Source organism: Podarcis liolepis (assembly GCF_965112155.1).
Source record: "Podarcis liolepis genome assembly, chromosome: 1".
In the NCBI taxonomy this organism is placed as follows: domain Eukaryota; kingdom Metazoa; phylum Chordata; class Lepidosauria; order Squamata; family Lacertidae; genus Podarcis; species Podarcis liolepis.
The window spans coordinates 106830920-106855050 of record NC_139554.1 but is presented as its reverse complement, the minus strand read 5'-3'; the positions used below and the strand labels follow the sequence as shown (position 1 = coordinate 106855050).

General features: G+C 42.0%; 1 long non-coding RNA gene across 1 annotated transcript; it reads left to right on the top strand.

The window, feature by feature from the left end:
- Nucleotides 1-800: 800 nt before the first annotated feature.
- On the top strand, nucleotides 801-22715 carry LOC310697455. The gene is made up of 4 exons (XR_014521022.1): nucleotides 801-859; nucleotides 4495-4658; nucleotides 10841-10906; nucleotides 21734-22715. It is a non-coding gene; the product is annotated as an uncharacterized lncRNA (long non-coding RNA).
- Nucleotides 22716-24131: the final 1416 nt, after the last annotated feature.

Sequence of the window (24131 nt, the reverse complement as noted above, 5' to 3'; positions counted from 1 at the left end):
CCCGGAATGATTTTCTTTTGAGCTGTCGAGGCTTCTATTCTGCTTTCTTTTCCTGATTGTGAAGAGCCAAATCACCTCTTTACAAAGTAACCTTAGTGGAAAAAAACATCTTGCTTAGAGATTAAAAATGTGTGCGTGTTTAATGGATGGACTTGACTCCACCAGTGGATTTACACACCCAACAGAACAATGGCACGGCAAACAATAGCAAATTCTGTTTCTGCCGTATTTTTCGAGCATTCGGGTGCTACGTTCCGTTTCCGCATATCCATTTCTGCCCAAGAAGACATTGTCACAATGCAAGGCAAGGAAAGGCTGAGAAACATTTTGAGCTAGAAAGAAAAGGAGATGGTGGCTTTTCCCTTTGGAATTAATGGTCCAGCAAAGGGGAAGAGGGATGCTTTTGCAAAGTATATAAAAACTGGGAGCAAATTCCCTGCGGCACAAATCAAAATTAATGTCAGAAACCAGTGTCTTTGCAGAACAAAGCAAGCCAGCCCTTTTATTTCCGCCTGCCTGTCTGTCTTCCCTTTTCTTTTAAAAAAGGCAGTATGTTTAAAATGTGTGACTTTGTTTCTATGAGAAAGCTGTGATCTTCCGAACTGATTATATTCTAGAGACATGTTATTTCCCTCTCTCTAATTTTCAGATTTTGCCTTGGTGTGTTTACTAGTGTTCCCAGATATGTTACAACCATGTCACATAGAGTCTAATCTCATTTAGCCTGTCACTGGGGTGATTTCCTCTTTCAACCCTATAGTACCAGTGATTAATGATTTTTCGCTTTTTGACTTTCTTTTAGATATATATCTATATAATGTGCCTGTTTTCGTGTTGCTGTACACCACCCTGATATTTGGTGAGAAGGCAGTATATAAATACTTTTATAAGTAGACTTCTGTTAATCTGTCAGATCAGTGCTTATGGGTTATATATAAATATTTGCATAGTAGCTCAGGCTGTTGAAAGTGGCTTGCAACATGCACATACCATACCAAAATCAATGGGTAAAGCTCAATGTTGTGTTCTTCCAATCATTCCGCCTGCACAAGGATTCCAGCTTGCCAGATGGAATACTCCCCTTCCCCTTCTCCCCTGTGCACTGTTCTGGGGGTCCTCCCAATTCCCCCAGAGCCAGTATTGGGGCACAGGGGGTCAAAGAGAAGGGAGGAAGCCCTGTTGTGCAAGTGGAAGTCCTTGTGTAGGACTTCTGCTGGTGTGGCTGTCAAGTGAATCCTGCCCTATAGGGCATCCTTCCATGCAATTTCAATTTTCACTTTTGGGTGGTATGACACCTTTAAATGTACTAACAGCAAATACCAGAAACACACACTTCAGATATGCATTTTCACATTACAAGGAGCATTGAGAAGCAAGGATTTTTCGGCACAATCCTGTACATGCTTACAGAGTTGTGTTCAAACAAGATTTACTTCCAGGTGACTATAGACCAAATTACCTGGGCCCTAGCCCCACTGAACTCCACAGGACTTATATCTGGGCAGACGTTATACGATTACAATATAAGAGTGCCTCTCAAGCTTTCCTAAGTCTTACTACTTGTGCATAATGGCCAAATTATGTGTTCAGAAAAATAAAGTGGAATGGCGTCTTGGAACCAAACTGTTTCATACAAATTCAAATGTGAGGATGCAAAGTTCCTTTGACAGGAATTCTTTGCAGGTAGAATATGAGCATTTCACGAAGAGACTAGGTTTAGATCCCTTCTTCTGGAGGCCAGGATTAGACATGCTAGACGTAGAACTTCTGCAAAAACAACAACAACAACAATACCCCCATCTGCCTCCTCTTCCTGTAATATTTAGGCATTCTTAGGGCTCCTCTGTACAACTAGTCTACTGAGCATTTACTCTGAGTTGCTAGCTCAGAGCTTATGCAAAGGTTAGACTACAACCAGTCTTTATTGAGCATTTGTTTTGATTTGTTTGTGATGCTGTTGTATGACAACGAGCAGGCATTCTGACATGCTTCTGCAGTAATTATATGCCTTCCCTTCAATCCTTTGTTCATCCCACACTTTTCAGTGCAGTTTCTTGACAAGTTCCAAGCTGCAAAAAAATCTAGTGTGTGTCCCCCGCCCCAAAGTGGTTTCATTGAGCTAGGGAAATGGACTGCTTTCATACACATTAACTGCACAAACCTATATTTCCAGTACACACTTGACTCTGTCCTACAAAATATTGACAGTTTGACAGTGACGTTCCTTTGTTTCCCCTGTGCTACCCATCCCTGCCAATGGCAGCCAGCCAGCCAATAATGTGCAGCAGCGAAAGGCATGGTATGAAGACAGTAATAAGAGACATATAGTCAGTGCTATTCTTCTAGAAAAAGAGGTGCTGGAGCTCACCACGAACTTCTCCCTTATTCTCTTAGACTGACAATGGTGTCCACTTGAGAAGTGCTGGACCTGGGAGTTTTTCACTAGGGGAAGGATTCAGTCTTCAGATTCCCCTATCCGCATTACGAAATAAAAAGACCTAGTGCAGGGGTCACCCAACACTGGGGACTCTGCAGATGTTGCTGGAGTGCAACTCTCATTAGCCTCAGCCAACATGGCCAGTGGTCAGGGATGCTAGGCATTGTAGTCCATCTGGGAGGGTAACATACTGGCCACCTCTGTTCTTGTGTAACTACTTGATTCCTCCCTGAAATATTTTGATGGAGTAATTCTGCTCTCCACCAGAACTCAAGTGTCTTTTAAAAAGTGTAAATAAAGGGGAAAGAGCTTAGAGGTCTAACTAGGCCAGATGCCTGCAAGGGGTTAGTATTTGGGGTTGAGAATATTTTGAGAAGAATAATACAATGATCCCAATTGAGCTCAATTTGGCTTACTTTTCAGTAAACATGCCAAGGACTGGGCTCCGCAATAACTATCCAATTTACACACAGAGATATACGTATTTTTTTCTGCATTTTAAAATCAAAACAAAACTCTACATATACAAAAATTGTATATAAAACCTTATGTGCATATGTCTACATTCCATATCTGACCAAAAAATCCCTCAAGATAATCAGAATCAGAATATGTAAAGTGATGCTACTTTACTCATGCTCTTATTTATGCCTTATGAACTTATACATTTTGTAAGTCACTTGGATATCTTTTTCTGTGTGGCAATATAATGTAATCACCACCACTACCACCAACCAAACTGTTTCTTTTAGGATCTCCTCTCTTGGAATTGCCTGCCTAATATTTGTCATTATTTCATATCTCAGAAGATGATGATGTGTGGCTAGCTGCTCACTTTATAAAGTCAGAAGGGACTAATTTATAAGATCTGCCTGAAAAATAAACTTTTAAGCAAGATGTTGCAATTGCAAGCCACACTTGAGAAACACAAATTGGGGAACTAGGAGTTAAGTCACTAATTACAGTTTATTTATCTTCCTTATATTGAGTTTGGCAGTTCTGACTATCTTTTCACTGTACAGTGTTGGAGGTCAATTAGGATTCAGCTGATCCTGGAGTCAGTTGACAATGATATTTATAATTAGATGGAGGGAAAGTGAAGGAGCCGATGTTTTCTCTTTCTCTCCCTCATTAGGGCTGGTTGGCTCAGTCAGTTTTATTGCTAGCTTAAAGTCAAGGAAAAAGGTCATGTGATTGTTTCCTAAATGAACTGTTTTGCAAAGTGCTGTTGTCTTTTTTATGGATGTCTCCATCCTTCATAAAAAGTAACAGTTCTTATTAAAAATGCGGGGGGGGGGGAGGAAAACCCCACCATTCCTCATAGTTGACAGTTGAGATGGGTCATCTACACAAGGCTTTTGGTCACCAAGACTTAGGTAGAGATACTTTTAGGGAGGAGCCACACTGTAAATTTAGAGTGCATACACCATACATTTAAAGCACATGATATCTCCCAAAGAATTCTGGGAACTGTGCTTTGTTCAGGACACTGGAAATTGTAGCGCTGCAAGGGGCAACTACAGTTCACAGGATTCTTTAGGTGAAGCTATGTGCTCTAAATGTGCATTGGATGTGCTTTAAATATAGGGTGTGGATCTGTCCCCTTTTAAAAGTACTCCTGTGTTTGTTTTTGAAACAATAAGGACTGGGTTCCCCCGACCCCAGTTTGCCTAAGTAAACCAGAAGTTGCCTTGTTCATGAGAGCAGAATTTGCTTCTGGAAGATTCTCCTCAGAATTCTCCTATGCGAATTCGGATGAGAAATGTTCCTCAAATATTCTCTGCATATTCAACATGTTTCCCATTTTGTGTGCTCAGTATCCAAGTTTCAATAACCGATAGACACCTGCCTTTTGAAGACAGCATGCTTCTTTTTTTGTACTGCTTTGTTGCTGTTTCCACTGAATTGCCTAAAAAAGGAAATATTTTAACATCCTAAAATCAAAAACCAGGGAGGCTTGGTGGGGGGAGAGTGCCTGTCTCTGCAATGTTGAGAGAGCTTGCATGAAGAAAGATATCTGGTATTTGACCAGCAGCATCTCATGTTGTTTTGTACAGGCTTGAAAGTTAAGGTCCGACTGTATTTGAAAACTAGCGTGCAGCAGGATTTTGTTTGGCGTCCAAGGCTGCAATCCTCCATGGGGCTCTCCTTCCTGTCTCCTGAGCCCCAAGATCTTCTTGCAGTGTTGCTGTACCAGGGAGAGAAGAGATGCTGTGGCAAGGTGAGTCAAGGGGTGGGGGGACGGACCAATTTTTGGAAGGCTTGTGGGACCGTCACAGAATGATAGCAGTAATAATAATAATAATAATAATAATAATAATAATAATAATAATAATTTTTTTATTTATACCCTGCCCTTCCCGGTTCAGAAAACCGGGCTCAGGGCGGCTAACAATGAATTTAAAACACTTAATTGTAGAAGCAGCATAAAATACAGTATAAAAACATGAATAACAATAAAGTTCAGAAATCAATTTGGGGGGAAACCAACTAATAAGCATTAGATAGTCGCCAGGGCTAACTGGTTGAATTAGTCCTACTTGGGCCAGTGGAGAATTAGCTGTGGAGTCTCACTGTGGCCTGGGACACCTCAGAAGAACAGTCTCCCCCCACCCAGTAAAATAATTATTTTTAAATTAAAAAATGGCAAATTCTTGGGGTTGGTTGTGCAAAAACCTTTGGGCAGATCTGGTCCATGGGCTGTTGGTTAGCTGTCCCTCCTGTACATAGTTGCTTGGGAGTAGGGAGGGAAGAGAAAGTCAATTCAATTTGCATTTAAATGCGAACCCACCTAATTTTCACTTCTGAAACAATACACACATGGAAGGACAGCCTCCCTTCAAAATGTGCATGTCTCTGAATTTTACTGTGCAATTCATAGAATCATAGAGTTGGAATAGACCACAAGGGCCATCGAGTCCAACCCCCTGCCAAGCAGGAAACACCATCAGAGCACTCCTGACATATGGTTGTCAAGCCAGACAAGTACAGCAATGTGCATAAAAATGCATATACAGTACAGGGGCAAAGTGTGCCTAAGATGCATATTAGTGACATGTATCATCATCACCATCTTTTAAATTTATATCCTGCCCTTCCTTCTGAAGGGGCCCGGGGGCAGCCAAAACACAAAACACTTCCAATACAGATGCAGACTGGGAAATATCTTTGCAAAAATGGGTGCATTTGGAAAAATTGCATGCAAAGTTGTGAATATTAGGAGAAATTAGCACTGAAATGCTGGTGAATTTTCACAAGGACTTAAAAATGAAAAAAAAGAAATCACAAACTGATGTTGAAATCTGGAGGGTGGAAGTTAATATTGGAAAAATGAGAAACAAAATGGATATGGCTAGATGCATCTTTCCCTACCTGGGATTCAATCCCATTGAATTCAATCGGGTTTTCTTCTAACGAGACATATAAAAGATTGCAGTATAACAAGTTTTTGATGGAGAGCATGCAGAGGATGCCTTAAGGACAGCTTGACCTGGAGGAACACTATTCGTAGGCCCCCCATGCTACAGAATTCTGGCTGCCTGGCCTCAAGAAGTCGAGCATTGGTCCATGCCACGGAACACTCTTCCAGCAGAGCTTTGGCAGGCACTCTCGTTTATTTAGTTCTTGTTTTATTTTTATTATTTTTATTATTTTTATATTGTGATTTTATCTTGGGAACTGGCCTGAGACCTGCAGGTATAGGGTGGTATACATTATTATTATTATTATTATTATTATTATTATTATTATTATTTAGTTTCAGACATCTCTTGAAGACTTTTTGGTGCAAACCTATGTAGTTGTTTAATTTTTTGATTTGTCAGTCACCTGCCTATCTATATTATTTATTTATTTTAATTTTGAATAACATTTTATAGTCTGCATACAGTGGTATAGAAACACTTTTATGAATTAAAAAGGTAAAAAGATAATAAGGGCATTTAGTATTTGTAAGCCACTTTGAGCTTCTTCATTTTTACGATCAATGGCATGTAGAATGGTAATAATGGTAATAATGATGATGACGATAAACAGCTGAGAGATTCTACACCTGTCACAATCAAAACATGTCTAAAGCGCATGATAATTTTTGAGCTAAACATTTCACTCTCACCATGTGAATTCATATCCAGATATCTGCATTCCAATTTACAAATCAGAGAATGTTGGCCAATTATTTATTTTTCCCATTTTTGTGTGCAAATCTTAATGACCTTGGTTTGGTTAGTTCAGTTTGCAACATTATGATTTTGTAAAGTTAAAATGCCAGAGAACACCCTGCCGAACCTTAAATGGCTGCTTAACTATCCATTAAAAGCCTTCACTCAGTTCTCTCCAACCAGATGCCTATGCAAAGCTGGCAGGTAGGACCTGAGCACAAGAGGATTTACACATATACCAGCATCCATAAAAGGAGTGGAACCAGAAAAATAAAACAACAATACTTTGAAGGAGCAGAAGACACCAGCAGTGAACAGGGAAAAGGGGAGAAGAGCAAGGAATTCTTTTCTCTGACTCCCTCCCCTAGCACAGTGTGGGAACTCACATAAAGGAAACAACACAGTCCCTATTTATGGGAACAGGTCTACTCCAGGTCAGTGCTGGAAAGTTAGCTGTAACTTGGGACAGAGACTGCAGTGGACTTGGCAATATTAAGGTGAATTGTGGCTTCCCTAGAAATTGTCTCTGGGTGCCCAGGTTCAGAACAGTGCTCTGCCTTCTGAGACATGCTTAACATCACAATCTGCCCGTCCCGCTTTCACCTGCACTGCGGGACATTTTAAAAATATGTAGGTTTATAAATTATTGTGGCCCTGTCTTCTCTTCTGGTCTGTCTCAAACATCACAAGTATACTACTTTACAATAGACCCATTGTAAATACAACATGTGCACATCTGCAGCAACACAGAGACAAGACGGGACACATCCTTACAATAGTGCATACGTTATTCAGGGACTGCCAAACTTTTTGGGCCTGTGAACACATTGGCAATCTTGAGAATCTGTCATGGGTACCACACATTTCAACCCTAATTTCAGCAGGGAGAGGGGCCAGTGTATACCAGGGAAGGTCTCTGTAGGTTTCTATGCACCTGCAGGTATCACATTGGCCATCATAGTTTAACTATGAAATTTGTTGCCATTAAGATGTGGTGGTGGCCACAAACCTGCATAGCTTTCAACCTGCTGTTCATCCTAAGCTTTTGATTATCTTGCAAGGTCGTTTGGACAAAGGGCCATAGCTTAAGGATGGGAGAGGATCTATCGTGCATAAAAAGATTCCAAGTTTAGTCTCTAGGTAGGGCCAGAAAAGATTTTTGCCGGTCAGGATAGAGGATACCGAGATGGGAGGATGAATGGTCTCAATGCAAGGCAGCTTCCTAGGTCCTAGATACTGAAAAATCACATCCCCAAATGCATAACACTGGTTTAAAATACTGAGGGGTTTTTTTTATTTAAAAAAACCCCACGATTTTGGAGATGCTTTAATTTGCCGGCTTGTTGCTGGGCCTTTGGGACACAAACTGTAGTCATGATGCCAAGATTTTCTTTCAGCCAGGAGAACAAGATTTTTATTATTATTATTATTTTTTAAAAAACTTCTTCTTTTTTTGAAATGCCAAAGGCTCCTTCCTCCCCCCCCCCCGCTTTTTTTTTTTTTTTACACCACTGAAAATGCGGAATCTATTGTAAAGATAAATTTCATACGATGTGTCAAAATACTGAAGCCAGAGCCAGTTGGCTGCTTTGGCTAGCATGACCAAATGCCAGCACAATGAAACCTCCTTGTCTAGGAAGACCTCATGCTGAATTAGAAGCTGTTGCTGCATTACATCGTCTTTCTTTTGTGTTGGCTTTGCCAATAGACAACACATTTTAGGAGACAATGGAAAATTTCCATCTTTCCTTCGTTCCCACTTTCTGATGAAGAAGCTTCTCACCTGAAGTGGATGGAATGGTCAAGAAAGGTGCCATTGCGGAGACATTTTATACATGACGCTGGGACGAAATGAAGGCTGCAAAGAACAAAAGGAACGTAGAATGATCCCTCGGTCTGATGGTGTTTTATGTCACTCAAAGGTACTTGCTCAGCAGAAAGTGGTGATGGGGTTGTCATCCGCATATTGTGATGGATGGTGCTCCAGCAAGAGTTTCTAAGAAAGCATTCCTGAAAGTGAATGCATCCTTTTGGTGAGCGTGGGAGCTGCAGGCCAGCATTTCTCAACCTGCCACCTTCCAGATGTTTGGGATTACAGTTCCCATCTTTGCTGGCCATTGGCCAGGCTGGTCAGCAAATTAGATGTAGTCTAAAACATATGGAGGGCAACCAGTTTCAGGAAGGCTGCTGTAGGCAACCACTGGGCAACTCCATCAGTGACAGCAACAGAACAAATGAGGCTGCAGGACCCGCCGTAACATTACAGCTGCAATCTCAAGCTCGCTTAGCAGAAACTTAATAGGATTGAATTCAGTGGGACTTCCCCCTGTTTAAACATACTAAAGGCTGGGACAGGGGACTTTCAGCCCTCTAGGTGTTGTGGGATTGCAATGCCCATCATCCCTGACATGGCTGGGACTGGTGGGATTCCATGCAGGATATTTCCTAGGGTATTTCCATTATAACGTTGTCATCTGGATCCAGTGATCCTTTTTATGTATGGAAACAGCATTGCACATCCAGAGCTATCCTTAAGCCGGATCCCATCAGTGATGGGAGCCAATGTGCTCATGCATTTCTTCACATTGGATACTATGTTGACATGGATATGGACATTCATTTCCACTTCTTGATAACACTGTACTATGGTATTTGTCCAAATGAAGCTGTCCAGAGACCAGCCTTGGGTCAAGGTGTCATCTAAAGAGAAGTTGTATGGATGAGACTTTTGGATGAAAAGTCTTAGTATGTACGCAAGGGAATTGCATCAGGCTTGGTGACTAACTGCTACATAACAGAGTTGTTCAGGTGAACTCAGTGAGGAACACAGGAACCTACTTATTTGTTTCATAGCATATACAAGCCACCTTGAGCATTTAAAATGGAAAAATCATGTATTATTTAAATGAAACAATAAATGAACTATAACAGCCTTGGCTATCTTGATCTACTGTATGCATTTTTCATTGATTTCTTTACGTTTTCCAACCTCAGAATGATCACAGAAATAAAATATCATATTTAACAATTCCCAAAATGACAGCAAGTATGCATCCATTTAAATAGATCTGAATCTTTTCCAGATTTGTCTTCCAAGCATCACTTAAGAAACTGTTTGTTCAGTTTCGTATGAGGAGCTGCCAAAATATGTAGTGCCAGATCTGGTCTCTCATTGCAAAATAAAAGTGTGGTCACTTAACAGTATATGCAAAGAAAATTTCTGTTTTGCAAAAAGTTTAAAATGTTGCTTTAGGGGTGGTTTTCTCCCCCCTTTTTTTTCTTTCAAAAGTAAATTGCTGTGTTGAGCTGCTAAGAACCAACTGGGTTTTGTTCAGCTTTTCACGGCTTACTGCAAATGTATTTAACTATGGTCCGGGGATTTACAGTCTCTAAGCTGATGCGCTGAGCTGTAGCTTACGCTCATAATGATTTTTGTGGCATAATAGGCTGTCAAAACAAATCTGCTTCTATATTTGTGTGTGTATGTGTGTGCTTGCATTTTCGTCCATCCCTTTTGTCCCTTTCGTCCAGATTTTTGTCCATCCCTTATTAAAACAAGGATTTTATTTTTACCTATAAGGGTGTGTCGGTTTTAATGTGGACAATAGTCACCGACGTCAAAGAAAAAGATTGGGAATCAAGATTCAGAAGTAATGATTATATGTGATTATTAGCAGTTTTTCACATTGTGCCCTGCGCATAATGTGTGGTGTAAGGCACAAAAAAAATTTCCTTCTCGAAATGTTAGGCACAATATAATCATGTTAAGACGGGAGAAGAGCTTTCCGACCGACCTACAGAAGCACACACCATATTATGCTGAATTAAAAGAGGAGTAAGGTACAAATAATATAAATTTGTTAGCTTCTTGGCACCCTATGAAAAGAGCTCTCAAATAAAGAACTTAAAAAAGCAGCCCAATCCAATGCCGGTTTAAGTGTGCCTAACCCTTTGAAATCAATTGATTTTGCACACCTAATTCTGCGGAGGAATGAATTGAAGAGACTCTAATCCCAGATCAAGGAGAATATGCTGCTGAGGAGTCTAGAGGGACTTGGCTATTATTTTATTTTATTTTAATTAATATTCTTCATGTATGCTTTGCCTTTTTGATTCAAAGGTCTACCACGTTTAATTACTTAAATTTATTGTGTTCTGAATGGCAAAGCAATCACACTGGACAGCAGTATAATACCACACACTGAATTCTATTCTCTCTCTCTCTCTGTTGAAAATATTTTAGAACAAGCTCTGCAGGAATGTTCAGCTATCATAGGTCAGATATAATGAAGAGGCAATGTAATCACAGGTAGGTACAAAAGGTACACACAGCAAAAGAGTTGGGGGGGAGGAATAGTTGATATTTTAGCAAATTGTTTTATATATTTTAGCAAACTATTTTAGCAAATAGTTGATCATTTGGCAAGGAAAGGATTCACCTTGTGTGTTCTGTTGCTCTGTGACTTGTACTGGGCTCTGTCTGGAATCTTCTGATGTTCTAGGTATCTGACTTGATTCGAAATGCTACTGAGTATAGAAGCTGTATTTATGAAGGGGCAACGTCCAGTTGTGTTTTATACTGGTTTATCAACTGGGTCCAGCTGTCGTATGAAGCGAATGAAACTCACACAGAGAGACTTTGGACACACAGTATGATGACAGAGTGATCCAAAAGCACAACCACCTCCCATTTTGCTCTTCCTCTGTCATATCCCCCATAGGCATTATTTTCACTGCCTCCACACCTAATACCCCATACTTAACTTTCAACCTTTGCCAAACAGATGCACTCTGTATAGCAGGAGGGCTACTCCCATTGAAAACATAACACCGCCATCATAACTGAGCTCTAGTCTTAATTTTGCATATGATCGGTTTCTCAATATTGTTATTTCCACGAAGGGTGTAATTTCCAGATAATAAAACACAGCTCTCATTTCCACCCAATTGCTGCATGATTATTTTAATGCTAAAAATACACTTAGTGGGTACAGAGTGATAGGGACCATTACCCTCCACCCCCACAAACGTTGTGCTTATCACCCCATCTGCCACCCCAAATGCTAAGCTTTAGCAACATCACTGCTTTCCAGCGTGGTTTATTATTCAGGGTTGGGGGTTTTTTTGAGGAAAGAGAGTTAGAGGAAATACAGACATTTCGGGATTAAAGGAAGAGAGTGGAAAACGTAGACTGAGAATAAATGGCGCTGCCGTTCTGCCAAGGGCTTTGTGGTGGCTACAGCATTTTCTCACTGTGCATTTGTGTGGTTCTCATGTGTCACATATATATATATAGGGTATAAAAAGGTAAAGGGACCCCTGACCATTAGATCCAGTCATGGCCTACTCTGGGGTTGCGGCGCTCATCTCGCTTTATTGCCCGAGGGAGCTGGCGTACAGCTTCCGGGTCATGTGGCCAGCAGGACTAAGCCACTTCTGGCGAACCAGAGCAGCACACGGAAACGCCGTTTACCTTCCCACCGGAGCGGTACCTATTTATCTACTTGCACTTTGACGTGCTTTTGAACTGCTAGGTTGGCAGGAGCCGGGACCGAGTAGCAGGAGCTCACCCCATCATGGGGATTCAAACCGCCGACATTCTGATCGGCAAGTCCTAGGCTCTGTGGTTTAACCCACAGTGCCACCTGCGTATCTAATGTGTCCTAAGAATAGTGAGTGATAGCCCAACATTAGTCATGCTTTGATCCATTGAAATCCGTGGATTTCAGTTATTTCTCCATTCATTTCAATGGGTTGACTCTGAATTCACAGCCACACCAAACTATTTAAGCACACGACTTTCCTCAAAGAAGCTTGGGAACTGTAGTTTCCCCTCACAGAGATCCGATTCAAAGCACCCTTTAACAAACTGCAGTTCCCAGGATACTTTGGTGAAGCTGTGTGTTTTAAATGCATAGTGTGGCTGGGATCTAGGTACAGTGGTACCTCGGGTTGCATACACTTCAGGTTACAGACTCCGCTAACCCAGAAATATTACCTCGCGTTAAGAACTTTGCTTCAGGATAAGAACAAAAATCGTGTTCCGGCGGCACAGTGGCAGCAGGAGGCCCCATTAGCTAAAGCGTTGCTTCAGGTTAAGAACAGTTTCAGGTTAAGAACAGACCTCCGGAACGAATTAAGTACTTAACCCGAGGTACCACTGTATGATTATAATCTGAGAGCACCCAGAGAAGGAAGATGTGAATGTCAGTTCAAAGACACTTAAGATAGCTTTGTAAGCTAGGGACATATGGCATAATAAAGCATGCTCTGAGGGGGGCAGGAACCCTATATATTTCAAAACTAAGAAATGGAAAATGTAGGCTTGTCCTGCATTAAATTGTCATGGAATTTGAGCACTAGGATCTGATCCCAGTTTCGGAATTCCTTCTTGCTGCAGGAGAAGCAAGGCTGCTGGGGGGGAAAATCAGCTGCCGATAAATGCTAATGGAAGGATTAGTGGACTTTAAGTTTGCTTTGAAACAGTTACTGGTGATGTCTGCATGTGAGTATCTTGTCAAAATATTTTCATTTCTGTTACCACTGTGAGATCCTCCAGGACTGGCTCCCAGAGTTTTACTCACTGTATTACAGACTCTATATGTTAAACAAATTTAGATTTATTTTTTTCCCAAAGACTTCATTATGATACAAACATACATTTTTCTTAAAAGGACTTGTTTAGGAGGTGATGCACCCAAACCGGTTTGCTTTGTAATTACATAAAAGGCAGGACAAATCGTTTTTGCGTGTGTCTTATTTGGGTATTCTTTGTAGTGCAATGAATAGAATATTGTGCAGTGTGAAGGAGATGAAGGTCCAAAGCCTGCTCAGCCACGAAACTCCCTGGGTAGTATTTGGAAAGGTTCTATCCACCTCACCTACTTCATAGTTAAGTTGTAATTGACTGGATAGAAAATATAAAATATAATGCACATTCAAGATTTTGTAATTTCCTCTGCTTAAGAATATTTTCCCATGTCTACTCCCTGAAGCATCTCTAAGATATTTTGCAGTTTTTGTGCAGTTTTCAGCATGATCATTGTTGGTTTTAGTATTTTTATATTTTGATTAAAAGGAAATAAACGTTAGGTAAAATAAAAGGAGAATTCCCTGCATGCCTAGATCCAGATTTGGAGCAAATGCCCTCAGGTGGGCGAGCCACACCAATGTTTTAAAATCACAAAACATGCAGCAAAGTAGAGGGTGGAAATACAGACTGTTAGGCTTTTAAAATATCTGCTTCTAGGTTGCTTCCAATGTTCCCCACTTCCCTCAGCATAGAAAGAGACCACATGTTTGGTAAGCTAAAAATAGTTTACTTACAACCTTTTCAAAGGTCAGATTCATATGTTTTTCCATACAGTGGCAAGAAAAGACAGGCAGTTTAACTGAGTTTCAAAGTGGTAATAGTTTCTAAATTATTTGTATAGAAACACAAAGATGGATTGCTTAAGCCACGCATTCTAAGCTTAAAGCATCTAGTTTACACCTCCTTACTGGTAGAATTCACTAGGTAGAAAAAGAGAATGGAGAGTTTGGTAACCCTTCCTCCCAAGGTATGGGTGTGTGACCTAGCTAAGTCTGGCAGGACAGCTTACTCTATTGTTTTAACTCATCGTGCATTAATTAGAGCTAAGCATGTTGGTAATATGAGGCTAGATATAGCCCACAATCACAAGATAACTTCCCCTGCATTCAGGTTACTGATCAGAATATGATGCTTGATTCACTGCTGACATGCAGGAATCACACAAAGAATTATATAGAATTGTTACTTTGCCATATTAACTATCTCAGAATTAAGCACTGTCAAGCTCCAAAATAGTTTTGCAAAATAGGTTTTGCGAAGACGAATAAACAAATATAAATCCAGTTTAAATAACTCTTTGTTTAGAGTACTGAGGCAGGTTGCACACTGGAAAGGGACAGAAGATAAATTTGTTCAGTTAGCACTGTAAGGTGAACCTATCTAATCTGCATTTCCCAAACCAAGATGTGAAGCAAAATGCAGCTGTCCTTCAAAAACGGCACTTTTTGATGCAGTCATCCAACCAAAAGTGCACATATTGGGGGGAAGTCGGTGCAATATATTGTATGTTAGTGAACATAATGTACAGAAATTCATTATATTAGGGGAAATTGCTTGTAAGTAGACATGCAGAGAAACATATATTGGAAGTTAGCACAAAAATATGCACATATTTTCATGCAGGCTTTTAAACAAAATTGTAAATTGTTGTTGAAGTGGGGTAAAATGAACTTAAGGCTTAAAAAATGAGAAATGGAAATCAGAAAACTGATCTCAGATGAGGATTAGAATGCAGCCTATTGTTTTCACCAGGACTTAGTGTGGAGCAAAATAGTATAACCCATTGCTCTTCTAGGTTGGAGCCATAGCTCAGTGGTAGAGCACAGGCATGGAATGCTGAAAGCCCCGGGTTCAAACTTTGACATCTTCAGCACAGAGGATCAAGTAGCTGGTGGTGGGGAAGATCTCTTCCAGAGTCCCTGGAGAGCCACTGCCAGTCAAAGAAGACAATCCTGAACCAGAGGGACCAATAATCTGGTATAAGGCAGCTCCCATGCTCTACAATAAGAACAGGTTTCATTCCTAGCCCCATCTCTCAAAAACTGGGACTTGGATGGATTTGGAATGGTGGTGCACCTTTAAGAACTCTGCTACTGAAATTCTATATCCTGGTGTAATCTGGTGAACCGGGTTCGCATCTCCGCTCCTCCACATGCAGCTGCTGGGTGACCTTGGGCTAGTCACACTTCTCTGAAGTCTCTCAGCCTCACTAACCTCACAGAGTGTTCGTTGTGGGGGAGGGGGGGAAAGGAGATTGTTAGCCTCTTTGGGTAGTGATAAAGCGGGATATCAAATCCAAACTCTTCTTCTTCTTCTGATACTACTTAGTCTATTCTGCTCATACTTTGTTGAAATGCCATTTCCGCTTTGCCCACCAACCATACTTGTGCTGCACTGTTTTAGACCAATGAGAAACTGAGACAATGCAATGATACCTGACCTTCAGTCCTCACTAAAAGTGGGAACACTGATGTCTGGTTTTTCACTTGGCATTTTGATAAACCTTCACATTCCCAACACAAAAGGCAGTGTGTAATTAAGACTCCAGTCCTTTAGACACTGACCTGGGAGTAAGTCCCACTGACTACAATGGGACTTACTTCAGAGTAAGGAAAGAAGGAATTGTCTATTTCAGTTCTCCCAGTTTCTCCCTTTTGCCACCATAAATCCAGTTCTCCAGATTTTGCAGCAATTTACATTTTTTCAAAAATACCTGAAAATTCACCAGCATTTTATTGTGTGAATTTCTTCTAATAAACACATTTTATATGGGGTTTTAACTAATGTGCAGATATTTTTCAATCAATTTCCCCATATAGAATGCATTTTGTGTGCTGTTTTCAGTAATGTCTTTATTTTTACGTACACATCCCTATAATATATGCATGTTTTTAAACAGTGTTTGATTGGAAAACCACATTGCAAAATTCAGAGATGTGTGAATTTCAAAGGATAGCTGTGTTTAAGTTTGCATATGTTTCAGAAAGCACGAATTGGACAGTTTCAGCTTTAAACACATACTGACTCAAATTTCTCCTCCATCCCTACTTCTGAGTTGACATGCATAGGTTTGTGTTGCTGGTGTTATTTGAATAACTCGTCTTTCATGAACTCTGATGCCCATTTGTGTCTCTTTCCAGACGGTGCACAGGGCAGGTCATCCCACTCTTGCTACATGACAGAGAATAAATTTCACACTCCCATTTCAGATATGCTGAGATAAGTAGAACGCAGAACCTGAAATGCTTAACTCCCCCTTCCCCCCAAAAGATAAACGAACCAATAAGAGCTCAGTCGGAGAACATGCTTGGCCAATGAGGAACAGCTTGGAGGGAACATGGGGAACGACTTGGGATCATGACATTAGCCATAGCTGCCTGATGCCAGTCTCCATGGGAAGGCAAGGACCCTTCAGATTGGTCTAGATTTGGGGTGTTACTGCCTCAACACCTATACCGTAACAGTTAACATTAAGAATTATGTAGACAAAGTATATGCATGTTGTGAAAAGAACAGCATCTTGACAATTAAAGAAATTGGGGGAACAGTGAAGGATGCCATGAAGGAAGCGCATATTTTGGCCCAACTTAAAGTAGGAGGAGGAGAAGAGGGTGGGGGAAAGAAAAACAGGCCCTTCTCAGCAGTGAAGCAGAGAGAAGTATTATCACATTGTCAAAGAATCTTTTGATCTTGGAAGGATGCAGCCTCCAGAACGTAACCATATTTGACTGAACCCCCAAAGAAATCTTTTGTTTTAATTGCTAATTCGCGAGATGGGAGAGTTGCATCTGCTGAAAATGGAGAGGGACCACACACGGGCCCATTTGTTACCTGGAAGACTTCATAGTGGCATTCCCAACTCAGTGGGAAGGCACTGGGACTCACACACCGTCTGCTGTCTAATTGTCTTTTGGCTCAATTTGGTGCATGCAAATAGGACTGGGCTGCAAAAGATGGTTCAGGAAACCCTAACAGGATATCAAATACCAGGCAGTGCAGAGCAGATGGTAAAATAATTTTCTAAAGCAATCTTCAGGAAGTTTACAGTAGACTAAGGAATGGGAAAATAGCAGGTGGGTAAAAACAGAACTGTAACAGGTTATGAATTGTCAATTATAGAGAGAGCGGGAGACAGAGCGGGAGACAGAGAGGAGTTGGGGGGGATTGACTTTGATGACGAATGGATAGGAAAAATCAACAGGAAGAAGGATGACAAGAGACACATAGCCACAGTCCAAGGTGACAACATTTATCAGGACAGATAGTAGTGCAGGATAGTTTTCAGTTGGAGTTGGGTTTGGTTGATAAATGCATGCTCACCACTTGATGACTACCACATCAAGTAATGACTTATATGCGCAAACGTCTCCTTTCAGAAATAGCACCACAGAGGGCACTTTAGTAACTCCTCACATCTCCTCAAACACAATTCTTTCCAATGGAACCGGAGGGCACATTTTCAACTTACTAATCATCTTCTTGGATAAAAGCCTCTTCAATTGCTCTTTAGCGCTCTCTGTTGTTTGCTCACTACATCCACACAAGCTCTGCTGTTAGTTTTAGATTTTAGATAATCAGTTGTATAATAATCAAGGGTAGAGAAACCCTGCCTTTGACACCTAAGATATATGTTTGCAGGCCCCATCCTATTCCCATGACTGTTATTTGTTTTATTAAAAGCAGTTTAATATAGACTTTAAAATGCTTGTAACCTTCTTTCAGACCTTATGGTGAAGGACAGGAAAGAAAACGAATTCATCATCATGTGACACAGGCTTTACAGTGCCACCAACCTCATATAATTCAGCGTAAGGGCTATTTCAAGTTGTTTGCCTTCCTCATAGAAATTGTCACAACTTTGATGGGGGGAAAGCATTGGTTTGAATCCATAGTCTAAAGCTGGGGGTGGGTGGATAAAACTCAGGGTACCCTGGTAAAGGGGCCCAAGGTAGAGTTCTGTCTGAAAGCCCAGAGGGACATGATGGGCCATAGAACAGCCCTGAAAAGTGTCCTGGTGGGATTTCCCCATTAGTTCTGCGTCAATGGGGATGAGTGTGCCCTTTCGCCAGGATTGACCCTGATGGAAATATTAGCCAGCAATTGGGTTGACTGATTCAGGATACATACCAAATGCCTATGCCAAATCTGGCTTACATCTGTAATCAATAAAATTGTGACCATTTTGATCCCATGCTGGGTCTCATCTATTTCTTACTGAATGCACACTGTCCATCAGGACACTTTTAATGTGTTGTGTTGTGTGGTTGTTGTTGTTGCGTTTCTGTATATTATGTTGGAAGATGTCCAGAGTGGCAGCCCAGTCAGATAGACAGGGTACAAAAAATATTACTCCTCCTCCTCCTCCTCCTCTTCCTCCTCTACTTCTTCTTCTTCCCCTTCCTCGGTAACTACTGGCTAGCTGTGCTGTGGCCTACAATGGCGGTGGTGTTTGTGGTGAAACAAGACTGCTATTAAAGTGAGTTAAAGAGGAATATTGGCAAACAGGAAAGTTATCCAGAGGAAGGTAACAGGGGTGGTGAGGGTGGAAACCAAGTCCTAGAAGGAACAGTTGAAAGGTCTGGGTATATATTTAACCTGGAAAAGAGAAGGTTAGCAGGAGACATGGCAGCTGCCTTCAAATATCTGAAGAGCTGTAATGGAGAAGATAGAGAAGACTTGTTCTCTTTTGCTTTGGAGGCAGTGCCAGATTTATGCACAAGGTAAGTTTAGGTCCTCAGATTTTGAGGAGTCTCCACATAGAATCATAGAATCATAGAGTTGGAAGAGACCACAAGGGCCATCGAGTCCAACCCCCTGCCAAGCAGGAAACACCATCAGAGCACTCCTGACATAAAAGAGCTTATTAAGTTTCCAGTGTTTACACAACTGGCAAATAAAGGAAATGGGGGGAAGCTTAATCGAAAACAGACATTATTATGATATGGCAAAAATGCACTTAATGGTTGCACAATTATTTATTGTATTGTGTTTATAAATCTGTGCAGGAAAATTGATAATATAACTTTCATATATGCTAAGTAAGAAATCAATATATTTTTATTTAAATGTTTCATGTGCAAATAAGCTTATTGCAAGGTATACATTTTAATAGTTTCCTGTTGCCTATGTACCAGTACACATGTAAATATAACACTTCAGTTTTTTCTATTTTCATTGCCTGTTCTGTTGAAACAATACACTTTTGACAGGGGGGTGAGGTGGGGGTGCAATGCTATGGGACCTCATAAGCTTTGACATAGTTTAGGGCCTCAGCATGTCTTAATCTGATCCTGTTCAGAGGGCAGGACTAGAACTAATGAGTGGAAATTACAAGGAAGCAGATTTTGGATAACATAACAGGACACTTCCTAAAGGTAGGAGTGTCGTTGACAGTGGAACAGGCTGCCGTGGGAGGCAGCGAGTGTGTTGTCTTCTGCTGCTTATTTAGAAACTTGTGAAAAACTGAGTTAAGGGTATTTCTGAAGAGGCCTGGGAACTGCACAGAGTAATAATTCACTTCTTAAGCCAGGCCACTACACTGAGACAGCTGTCTTGGAGCCGAACTCCTCCTGCATCATAGCCATTTCTCTGAAAGGTCACACGTGCCAGATATTTAATAGGTGATGCATACATTACAGTGAGCTGGTGATACTTAAGCAGAAGCTGCACATCATCTGCCATGGATGCTGTAGTTGCACGCTGCATTGTGGATCCTCACTCAGCAGGGGGGGCGGGGTTTGACTCCATGACCCTCGAGGTCCTTGCCAGTTCTAAAACCTTATATTGTAAATGCTGTTCAAAGCGTAGTATGGCGTTTGTGAGAGTAACTACACACATATGCTGAAATTGGGCTAGCTGGCCCTAGTTGGAAGATGTTGCTGAGACTGGCGTCTGGCCCCTGCTTCCCTCTCTAGCCCTCTGCCTCTGGACTCCTCCCAAGCAGACGTAAACTACGGTGAGGAGGAGGGACCCCATCTACTGCTCAGCAGTGTGCAAGGCTCCTCGCCATTTGGGTGTCGGTGGAAAAAGGAGAGCTCGCTGTAGAAGGGCTGGCAGCTGCTGTGAAAGTGAGGCAAATGGCTCCTCTCTGTCAGAGTCTGCGCTCAGACTGAGACCCTAGGCTCTTAGCTGAGTGCTTGAACAGCTTCCTTCTTCTACCTCTCCGCAGTGGCGTAGCGTGGGGGGTGCAGGGGGGGCCGGCCGCACCAGGCGCAACATCTGGGGGTTAGGGTTAGGGGGCGCAAATCCACAGGTTAGGGGGTGCAAATTACTTGCCCCGGGCGCTGACAACCCACGCTACGCCACTGCCTCCCCGTGTTCACTCAAGCCTCCTGCTTCTTCCACCTCCCAGCTGGTCCCCTCCTCAGATCTGTCCTCAGTGTTCCACCACCACTGTCCTGGGTCTAAGTCTTCTTCCTCTGTGTCATCCCTGGGGAGGTCTTAGACTGGTGTCTCCCGACACTCTTCATCATCCAGCCAGTCCCTGATACCCTGGGAAGTAGGTTATCCTATTTATCTCTCTTATGGATCATGCCCAATGCATCCCGCATCTGTAATGACAAGTTAGGTCAAATATCAAATAATTGAAACATAAATGCATGAGAAGTTGCTACCTGGAAAGAACACACGCACCACACAAAGCTACAGTTCCTTGTGTTGTGGAACTGATTGTTAAATAGCTCTGTAAACTGAGGGGAATGTAGGGGTCTCGAAACAATTTTCAGCACACTTAGCAAACTACAGCTCCCAGAATTCCTTAGGGGAAACCCCGATTGTTTAAAGTGCTTTGAATGTATGGTGTGAATGTGGTCATTGTCTCCAACAGCTGGTTCTGGCAACCTGACATATCACTTTCAGAACCCCTGTGACCCCACTTTGAAGAATATTTCAGTGGGGCTTCCAAGATATGTAAGGAATTATATAAGTATGAGATACACTCAGTGTGAGAGCCAAATCTTTGGGTGGTTCACTCACTACAAGCTCCAGAATCCTTGGAATAATATCTGAATGCTACTGATTCACACAGTATGTAGCGTAATGTAATCAATACAAGATGCTGCATATAAATAAACTGTTTAGATTCTCGCACGTTTTAAGATTAGAGAGGGCATCTTTCCCAGCAGTATTCCCCCTCCCTCAGAGTTCACACCTTTTAAGGGGAAATGGTTGCAAAGTATTAATTTAAGCCAATAGTGAAAGCTTATGTTATTCGTTTTTTCAGTGATATACATAGTGCTCTTTTTGTATACTATTAACTATGGGCATATGTTTTTCATTTGACTATGCTACTTACACACTAGATTCTTTTCTCTTTTCTGACAAAAAAATGTAAGATATAACAGCTGCCGCAAAAATATTTTTAGATCACAGAAACTATTAACAAGAGCTGCATGAATCTGGTGGACAATGACAAGTCTGATCAGTTTTCCACAGCCACAGTTTGGGAGACAGAGGGAAATCCCAAGAATATATTGTTGTATCTTTGCAGCCAGTTACTAGTTTTTCAGCTTCAGTGTCAACACTCTTGGAATCTGTTTCTTGAAGGTATTGATGTTTTGACAACCCTCCATTAATAAATTCAGATGCATTTGCGCTGAGAGAGGTCAGATTCCCATTGATGCCCTAGACTCTCATATGAACCTGGAAGAAGACACGATGATCATCGATAAAAGAAAGTGTCACTTTGAAGAAATGGCCAACTTCAGAAAGATGGTTGTGAAAGTGAAGAACTCATTTCTGCAACAATGGACATACTTCGGATTATTTTTCATGGGTGATGTGACAACTGCAGTGTAAGTGGCTTGAGGGTGTCAAACTGTTTGCTGGATTTGATTTATTATTCCTGTCCATATTCTGTTCTTCCTTGGAGAAACAGGGACAGGGAAGTGTGCAGAGGAGGCCCACATTTTATCCATACAACAACTTTATGGGATATGTTAGGCTAAGACTGGGATATGGAACCTGTGGCCCTCCAGATCTTCTTGGGCTCCAATTCCCATCAGGCCCAGCCCCTCTGGACATCGTTTTTATAGTGCATTCATGATGATGTGTGCTTATGGTGCTATCATGGCCATCTTGCATTTGATTCTGTTTGTTGCAGCAAAAAGATTTAAAGCAGTCACACTGCCTCATTTTCAGTCAGTGCATATCCCACACCTTCCTGCTGAAATCTGGTAACTCTCTGTACCACAAATGTTCGTGTTTATTTTTGCTCCACTTTTGTTGTGCTGTAGCCCCTCCCAACAGTAATTATGTGGCAACATTGGGGTAGCATTGCAGAACAAGCTAAAGCAGAATCAGTCTGCCCATAATGCATTCTAATTGTGTCAATAACACGTTGTAGAATACACCCGCAATAAACACCAGTCTGGAGGGGCCCATATCACTGGTCAGGGGTGATGAAGTTGTAGTCCAGCAACATCTAGAAGGCCAGATGTTCCCCATCCCTGGGTGAAGAGATAGACATGGTCTCAAGGTCTCCTAGTATTTTGTGACTGAATGGGGATTCGAATAAAACACTCTGTTTTGAGTCCAGGGGCGCCGACTTATAAAAAATATTGGGGGGGCCCATACCGGGGTCCATACTGGCGGCAGGGTGGCAGTGGTGCTTTTGCATGCAAGAACCGGCCTGCCCTCCCCAGGCTTCGCGCCGGGAGGCGGCCACCCCCTCCTACCAACGTCACCTTAGCCGAACCCAGAAAAAAAGCCCCGCTCCGGCGGCGGGAACTCCCGTCCCCTCCATTCTCCCCTCACCCCGGTCCCTCGCCGGCGATGAATACGCCGTTCCTCGGCCCCGCGGCTCCATTCCTTTCTAAAGTCCCGCCGCTGGGGGTCTTCCTCTGACTGACCGACCTGCCCGCCCCTTCTCAGGAGCTCCCGGTCACTTTGGGAGGCGCGCGCCGGAGTCCCCTGCGCGGTTTTTGGCAAGGTGCCTAATAATTTTCTTAAATTATTGGGGGGACAGAGCCCCCCCAAACAAATTTTTGAGGGGGCTCGGGCCCCCTCAGGCCCCATGGAGTCGGCGCCTATGTTTGAGTCCCATCTACATGCATAGCTACCCCTCTGCCTCTCATTTGTGGACTTTGGTTAGGCCTTGACAATGCAGTTTTCTGAAAGAGGGGAGAAAGCCATTTTATATTGAAAGTATTATGTCATCGTTAATTGTTTGCTTGTACTTATCCTCATCTATCCTTCTGTTTTTGTCGGGAATTCTTCCCTTTTCCAAGTCCTGTATGAGAGTTCCTGGAGAGGGAAGAAATCAGATTGTGAAGTAACTCTCATAATCCTTTGCGGAACCAGTTACTCCCCTTGCCCCTCCGCTGTCCCCTGTTGAGATGAACTAATCTAATAATGTTCCATGTGTGGCAGAGTGTTCCATGGTTTAAAAAAACAAACAAACACCACAACCACAGCAACCTGTTTTTAGCCTTCTCCTATCTTCTCTCCCACTCCACCTCCATCTCGTGTGGGCCCATAATTTTTGAATTTTAATTTTCCCATGAAATAGGTTCCCCATTCATGACATATTTAGATTTATGCACCTCCCGCAGGGAAGAGTTCTACAGAGGTAAATTTGCAATAGAGTTCAGACTGCAGACTCTTGTTTCCTGTCTAAGGCCACTCGCTTGGTTGGTGGGGGGGGGACGCCTTATCGTGCGCAACCAATGGATTGGGACCATTAGTTTTGGATTTTTAATGTCTGTGACACTTGGCATTCACATTTCTTACAGTATCAGAAGAGCCGAATTCTACATTGTTTAAGTGAACTTTCAAAAAAAGGTCTACTGTTGCCTGTTTTTCATTTTCTAGGTTGCATGCACAGTTCTGTTTGTCCTCTCTGCCTACATTGCTGCATTTCAAATGGTGCGCCTGAAGCGTTTCCTAATGAGCTGATTCACACTGAGTCAAACGCGCAAGAGTGTAGTTGCTGCCTGTTTGGTGC